At 41.9% G+C, this 7487-nt stretch overlaps 1 long non-coding RNA gene across 1 annotated transcript; it reads right to left on the bottom strand.

The window, feature by feature from the left end:
- Positions 1-349: 349 nt before the first annotated feature.
- LOC309858671 lies at positions 350-6788 on the bottom strand. The gene is made up of 3 exons (XR_014308300.1): positions 6702-6788; positions 3513-3665; positions 350-444 (listed from the first exon to the last, which is right to left on the bottom strand). It is a non-coding gene; the product is annotated as an uncharacterized lncRNA (long non-coding RNA).
- Between the last annotated feature and the right edge of the window lie 699 nt (positions 6789-7487).

Genomic DNA, 7487 nt, shown 5'->3' with positions numbered 1-7487 from the left:
GAACTAAAATCTGCATTTGGATCCAAAGACATATTCCCAACAAACAAAGCTACCAGAATAAGCTACAGAACATGAATTAATACCCTTTTATGCTTTCCCCAAAAAATGGTAACATGAATACAATATACCTTAGGGGATCAAATTCTTAGATTAAAGAATAATAATATGATAACAGAGTATATCAAAATTTAAAAGGCAGTGGGTTTTGTTCTAGTACGGGGTGATGAAGAGCCGTGAGGTCATCATATTATAACATGGGAGCAGTCACGATACCCTGCCACCATGTACGATGAGCTCTCGTGGCCATCATGCTCACCCGTGACTTACGAGTTTTTCCAGTTTGAAGCCTCATCACCAGTGTGTAAACTGTAAACTCTGGAGGCCACAGGGAGAGAAGCAGCTCTGTTGGCATTGGAACTGAAGATACTCAGGCAGAGAAACCATCTGGTGGTGGTGTTAAGGAATGATGGAACCAGAGGAAGGGGAGACAGTAGGAGGAGAAAGGACAAAGTAGAGGAGGCAAAGACAATCAGAAAGGAGATGGCAGAATGGAAAAGAAGGACAACGAAAAGAAATCCAAAAAGTGAAGGAAGTGTGGGGAGCAGAGAAAGAAAGGGGAGAGAAGGAGGAGGAAGAGAAAAGAAATGTAAACAATCTTTGGGTATATGAAAAGCAACATGTACCATATGCCTGTACTTCTGATCGTGGTTCCTTTGGTTTTTTTAAGTCACAGATGCTATCAAATGACCATATACAGAATTACAATCCAGGCACAAATCCATGAACTACAAGAGCTGAATGGAATGTCATTGATATATGTTGTTTAAAAACAAAAGCAAACAACTAAGCTTCAGATCAATAAGGAGTATGAAAGTTACTGCCACATTGATTTTGAGTTTCTAGAACCCATCAAAAAAGAGTCAAGGGAAACCCAAATGTTCCATTCCTCAGCCTGAAACTGTTCAGATGCAAGACAGAAGAATGTGATATGGGTTTCTTAGTTGGTCATCTTCAAGCACATCTGCCAACCAGAAAGGTCAAATACTTCCTGCGTTTCTCAGAAGAACATCTCCATCGTATCTATCCCTACACTTTGGGTCAATTTTTCCAATTTAAAATGAATTCTAGCAAGATCTACCTTGAGCCAACTGTCAAGCAAGTCAGGCTGGACATGGATGTCCCTGCCCTGTGCCTTCTAGGATGCAGGACTACAGTTCTCCTTGAATCAAAAATATTTCCATATTTTACTGACTCCTCCACTCTTCCACAAAAAACGTGCTCTCAATGAACAGTCCTCATAACTCAAAATTAGCCCTAATAAATTATTAATCAGGAAAATTGATCTTTATTGAGGGGTAGCTGGCCAATAGGTGATACGTTCCAGGTAAGAAACGATAAAAAAGCAACTTAAAATGTGCTTCGTCAATTAAATTCCTTACATATAATTATATCTCTACTAAGGGTAAGAATTCCTATTCACACACAAAGGTCATGAAGGGAATTCTTCACACATGACTGGCCTTTCTTCAACTTCCAAATCAGCCTTGTCCACATGTAGATTTGGTGAAGGCTAGCTAGTGATAGAGTTCTCAGCCTGTTGCAAAGACCATGAGATAGACTGAAACACTGCTCTTCATTATTATTAAACCATTCATATCCATTAATATTTCTGGCATCTCCAAACATGGAAAATCTGACTGGTTGATCAGAAGCATCATATTCAAATGTCAAACCCGTCAGCAAACCTGAACTTCATTATTGAGGTATTTACTTTCTATGACCAAAACCCAAGTCAAAGGGACAAGAAGTAATCAGAGGACTAATAATATGAAAAGTCTGCAAGCCACATTTTCACGACTTACAACTTGACACACAGACCCTACTACCAATGACCCAATACCCATGGGAATCTTCAACATTGACAGGGACAACATCCACGTGCCAGATCAAGCCTAGAGTAAGTGACATAAATTTTTTAGGTTACAAAGAATAAGCAGCAGTGGGGAAGGGAAGGCTAATTAATAAAATATTTATTCATGGATGCCATCTCTACCTTGACAGGCTGGAGTTCTGATTTAACCATCCTGACCTTAACGTTAAGTACAGTGTCTGGGGGGCGCCTGGGGGGCTCAGTGGGTTAAGCTGCTGCCTTCGGCTCAGGTCATGATCTCAGGGTCCTGGGATCAAGTCCCGCATCGGGCTCTCTGCTCAGCAGGGAGCCTGCTTCCTCCTCTCTCTCTCTGCCTGCCTCTCTGCCTCCTTGTGATCTCTGTCAAATAAATAAATAAAATCTTTAAAAAAAAAAAAAAAAGAAAGTACAGTGTCTGGCAATTTACAGAAGCTCAAAAATATTTTTCGGTGAATGAATGACTGTAGGTAAGAGAGAACAATCTTAGTGATATTGTACTCATTAGTCGTACAGGGGGTCAGCACCCATATTTCCTCAGCTTGGTGGCATTTCAGCCATGACAGACTGGAGAAGAATCCTTAAGAGGAAACAAAAGGTGGACAACTGAGCACACTAACCAAAGGAACACTGCTTAAAAGCATTCAGTTAATAAAAATGGTCACTACAGGGGGGCCTGGGTGGCTCAGTGGGTTAAAGCCTCTGCCTTCGGCTCGGGTCATGATCCCAGGCTCCTGGGATCGAGCCCCACATTGGGCTCTCTGCTTGGCGGGAAGCCTGCTTCCTCCTCTCTCCCTCTGCCTGCCTCTCTGCCCACTTGTGATCTCTGCCTGTCAAATAAATAAATAAAATCTTCAAGATGGGACTGGGAGGGAGACAAACCATAAGTAACTCTTAATCTCACAAAACAAACTGAGGGTTGCTGGGGGGAGGGGGTTTGGGAGAGGGGGTGGGATTATGGACATTGGGGAGGGTATGTGCTTTGGTGAATGCTGTGAAGTGTGTAAACCTGGTGATTCACAGACCTGTACCCCTGGGGATAAAAATATATGTTTATAAAAAATAAAAAATTAAAAAATAAAATAAAATAAAACAAAGAAAATAAAATCTTCAAAAAATAAAAATAAAAATGGTCACTGCAACATCTTGCACCTCTAAGAACACGTCCCACAGAACACACACCTGAGCTACCACTGGAAGAAGGGAGGGGAGTATGAAGAGTCAACCAGGAATTCCTGAGATCCTCAAATCTCAAGAGGCGCTGCCTCGACCCAGAAAACAGAGCCTAAGTCACGAAGTCAGCTGCCCCCTGGTTTTGGAAACTCATCTACGGAGTCCTCTGCACTCTACCATTCGGCAGCAGAATTCTCCTCCTACGCCTAATGCAGGGCTGGTGTCTCCCCAAAACTATTCAAAGCTGTAGAGCATTGCCCTAGTCATGATCCCATGATCTCCCGCAGAAACTCTCCTTTGCCTCACCGGAGATGCAAGTGCTGTGCGGAAAGATAAAGCACTGCGTGGTACAGGACCAGCCACAAAAGTGAGGCACTCTGCTGTCCCAGCATCACCCAGCGAACGCGGCTCCTTCTGGGTTCACGAAACTCACCGCAGCGCAGAATGTCTTCCTGAGCGGGACACGCTGTTGCCCACGGGGGAGGGCAGGTTGCTCCCTCTGTGCAGATCCTCGATAGACCTACTCCAGGGCTTTGATTTGTCCACCGAGCTCTCCACCGTGCTTTCCACGCTCTCGAAATCAAAACTAAAACAAAAGAGAGATCCCACTCAAGACTTAAAAGTGGACAATCAAACAATTACTCGGCTATGCCTAACCGGCTCCTTCCGACCGCGCATCTGCACCCGATGGCGGGGGGTCCTCACAAGTAGAGGAAACTGAAAAGGCAACACCAATGCCAAAGAATGTCCACGGACTCAGAGCTAGCCTCGAAAATCCAAAATGACAAATACTGGGCAAGGCCAACGCACAGATGAACAACAGGGAAAAATTAATAGCAACGTATCATTTGTATTTTACTACAAGGTTTACTAACTTACCAACGGCTAACAATGCTATGGTGGAAGGGCAGGGAAACGTCTTCCAGCTGTCTTCATTTTGCTTTAACAAGTCAATATGTAGGCTTATACTAATTTATTCCTACCCATCAATTTTCACTGAGCATTTTCTCCTAGTGTGTTGGCAAGTCTACTTTTCCAACCATATGTGATACATTACTTGCAAAGTTATGGATTTGCTTTGATTTTGGAATCTCTTCCCAATGTGGTGCTCTTTAAAGCAGGACTGGTGCTTCTCTGACATTTTTTGAGGTTATTACTCATTTTGACCATGTTAGAATAAATGGCAAGTTAAGTTGCTCATTCTTGTATAATTTGGGGAACAAAATTTTTAAACAGCCAGGCCTTTGTGTTCTGTGCATTTTCCCATCCCAAAGACAGAAGCTCTGCCTTCTCAAAAAAATATATTTTATCAATTGTTTCTACCTCTAGTTCCACCCAGCAACACCTGATCAGACAGAGAATAAACACAAGGCGGCTGTAATTAATACCAGATGGAAGGTTTGGACAGCGATCTCAGAACAGACAGTAACAATACATATTGGCAATAATAAGGATGACTTTTCATAAGGGTACCATCGCCAAAATAAAATATTTTGTTAGAATCGTCATCTGTAAACTAGGCGATGCTGTCCCTCTATTAAATACTAAGCCAGGCGGCGGCCAGGACAGATCGTCAGTGAATCCATCTGGCAAGTTTGTCACGCCTTGGGATGCAGGAAGCAGAGCTGAACAGAAAAGAGGTGGGACTGAGTAATCAAATCCTTAAACACTAAAAACAGAAGCCTACAACTGATATTGGAGAAGGTAAGCCAACGGGGCACCCCTAACACCACCCATGTCATCAACACTCTCTCCAAGTCACTCTGCAGCACCCCCACGACCTTCAGCTGTCCCACAGGCTTATGCTCCTCTCAGCTCGCCCACCTCATGGAGCAGGAGGAGAAGAAACACACCTTAGTGAAGTATCCTTTTCTAGGAAGGGAGGATGAGCCTACTGGTGCACATTACCTGGGCTAGGAAATTACCACAAGCCAAAAGGACAGTAAGAAATTTTTCAACCCATTAGTTTCAAGAAAAAATGTAAGTTATGTCTCTATATATAATTTATCTAAATAAAGCAACACAAAACCAAAATTAATAAGCAGAGCATGTAAAGGTAATGCCAAGAAAAAAAAAAAGTGAAGAAGGAAACCAAAACTCTGAATTCTGATCTTCTGCTGTATTTGGTCTTATGCCACATCTAGAATTCCCTCATGGTAACTCTGTTTTCTCCCACTGGTCTGAAGTGAGGGTACGCCTGGGAAAGCTGGGTGCATGAGCTCTACTGTGATGTAGACAAAAGGTAAATTATAGCAAACATGTAATACATAGCATGCCATCCTTTTTCACTACAACTGAAGTCTCTTAGCTCTTCCTTAATTCCAAAACTCTTCCTCCAGATTTTAAATTATGCAGCAGGGTAATATTATTGTGTTTTGTCGTATAATATTAAGTGTAAGAGAAGTTAGCAGTTTTTGACACTATGGACATAGATAAGATACAATCCTTGGAGGAACACACTATAAAACTAGGATTATATTTCAGAGGACAACTTTCTAGAAAGGCAAGAACGTGTCTATTGGTGTTTCTTACTCTTTTCCATATCATAAACAGGAGATATCAAACCTGAAACTGATCAAGCCAGTTTCAGTTTGTACTGTAATTTCTGTATCCACTAGAAAGGAGTAATTACAGCTTCCTTCCCAAGAATTCTTAAGGAAGTGCTGAGGATTATAACATCTGGTTAAGTCTTAGAACTTCTTGGGAGTGATGCAATATAAAAAACAAGTTACTGCTTTTAAAAGAAGCATTGGGGCGGGGGGCAGGGGGAGAAACACCACCTGCACACAAATGTCTTCTGGTCAAATTAAAAATACAGTATTACTTCCTCAGTCTGTATGTGTGTGTGTGAGAGAGAGAGAGAGACAGAGACAGAGAGACAGAGAGAAAGAGAATCGGTGGATACTGCAATATTCTTTGATTAAAGAAGTAAATGCAAAAAGAATGTCGCATCCAAATGTACACTTTTCATTTCTGTTGTAAATTCCTCCAGAAGCCTAGCAAAAGGGAAAATTTTATGAATTAACAAGAAACAAGGTTAACTAAATTGATTTTCCTTCCTGGTCTTTTGCAATTTCCCGCCTTCACCTGATGTAAGGTAAGTCAAAACAACACAAATACATATAAAGTAGAAAATGGAAAAGCCTCTTGTTAATTCCTTTTTCCAGTCCTACTTGATTTGGTATATCTGCTATCATTTTCTCTGCATTTACTAGCACATACAAATACAAACAAACATATACATATACATAATTTTTTTAACAAAAAGTTTCTTTTCTGTGTCTTGCTTTATTCACTCAGCAATACATCTTACACCTCCTTCAGTGACTGCCAGGTTCATCTACCATATGGATTTATGTAAGCTGAGCACTAAGGAGAGCACTTTTGAAAATAAGGACTCTAAGGGTGATTTTTACTTCCCTATTTTACTTTTGCCTTAAAAGCATTTCTATGGATGATTCTATGATTTGCTTTTAGTTACTTGAGTAGAAACAAGCCTCCTTAAACCTTACAACATCTGCTTCTGGGTTTCTCCCCTCGGTGTGGTATAGAATTTTGCCACTCACTTCCATCTTCTGTGACCACAAGAAATTCAAAAGCCAACAAGCCAAGTTTTACTTACGTTACTGCATACTGGGCAAATGACAGATATTCCACTAGAACATCAAGACCTCTGTTTTCTTCATTCAGAAACTCTCTGACCCATCTGTCAAAAAATAAAGACAATTATTAAAGAGGTTCATCACACGGTCTGCTGTGAGAGAGCCCAGGGAACGCTGTTACTGTTCTGCCAGAAACATTCACCGAAAGGGAGTCATGGAGGAAGGCCTAGACTCCATCACACCTAGAAGGAACTTTTCCATAGTGCAACAACAACAACAAAAAAAACCCAAACCAAAAAACCACAGCATTTTGGGGCACCTGGATGGTACAGTCAGTTAAGCATCTCATTCTTGGTTCGGCTCAGGTTATGATCTCAGGGTCCTGGGATGGAGCCAGTGCCGGGCTCTGCACTGTGTGTTGGGGGGCAGGGAGGCAGCAGGGGGTAGTGTCTGCTCCAACACTCTCTCTCCCTCTGCTCTCCCCACCCCCCCACTCTCTCCCTAAAATAAATAAATCTTTGGAAAACAAAAACAAAAACAACTACAGCATTTCAATGTATAAGAAGAGGGGGCAAAATGTAGACCTGCATCTCCCTTGCATTTTACTTCTTGGGAGACTTAGCATAAAGTGTAAGAAATATTCTAAAAAAAGGAACTTGCTAACTGTACATTTTCCACCACAAGTGACCCACAGCCTGTTCAAGGAGCCAAGACTACACGGGGAATGTGGCAGGCCCGGGACGTGACGACATGCACACTGAAATCCAGGCGTGATTCCAAGTCCACATTCAACTCCTTCTTGGCAC

Source organism: Mustela nivalis (assembly GCF_964662115.1).
Source record: "Mustela nivalis genome assembly, contig: HAP1_SCAFFOLD_3149, whole genome shotgun sequence".
NCBI classification, from domain to species: Eukaryota; Metazoa; Chordata; class Mammalia; order Carnivora; family Mustelidae; genus Mustela; species Mustela nivalis.
Note: the sequence above shows the minus strand (reverse complement) of the source record. Positions and strands in the feature narration are given on the sequence as shown.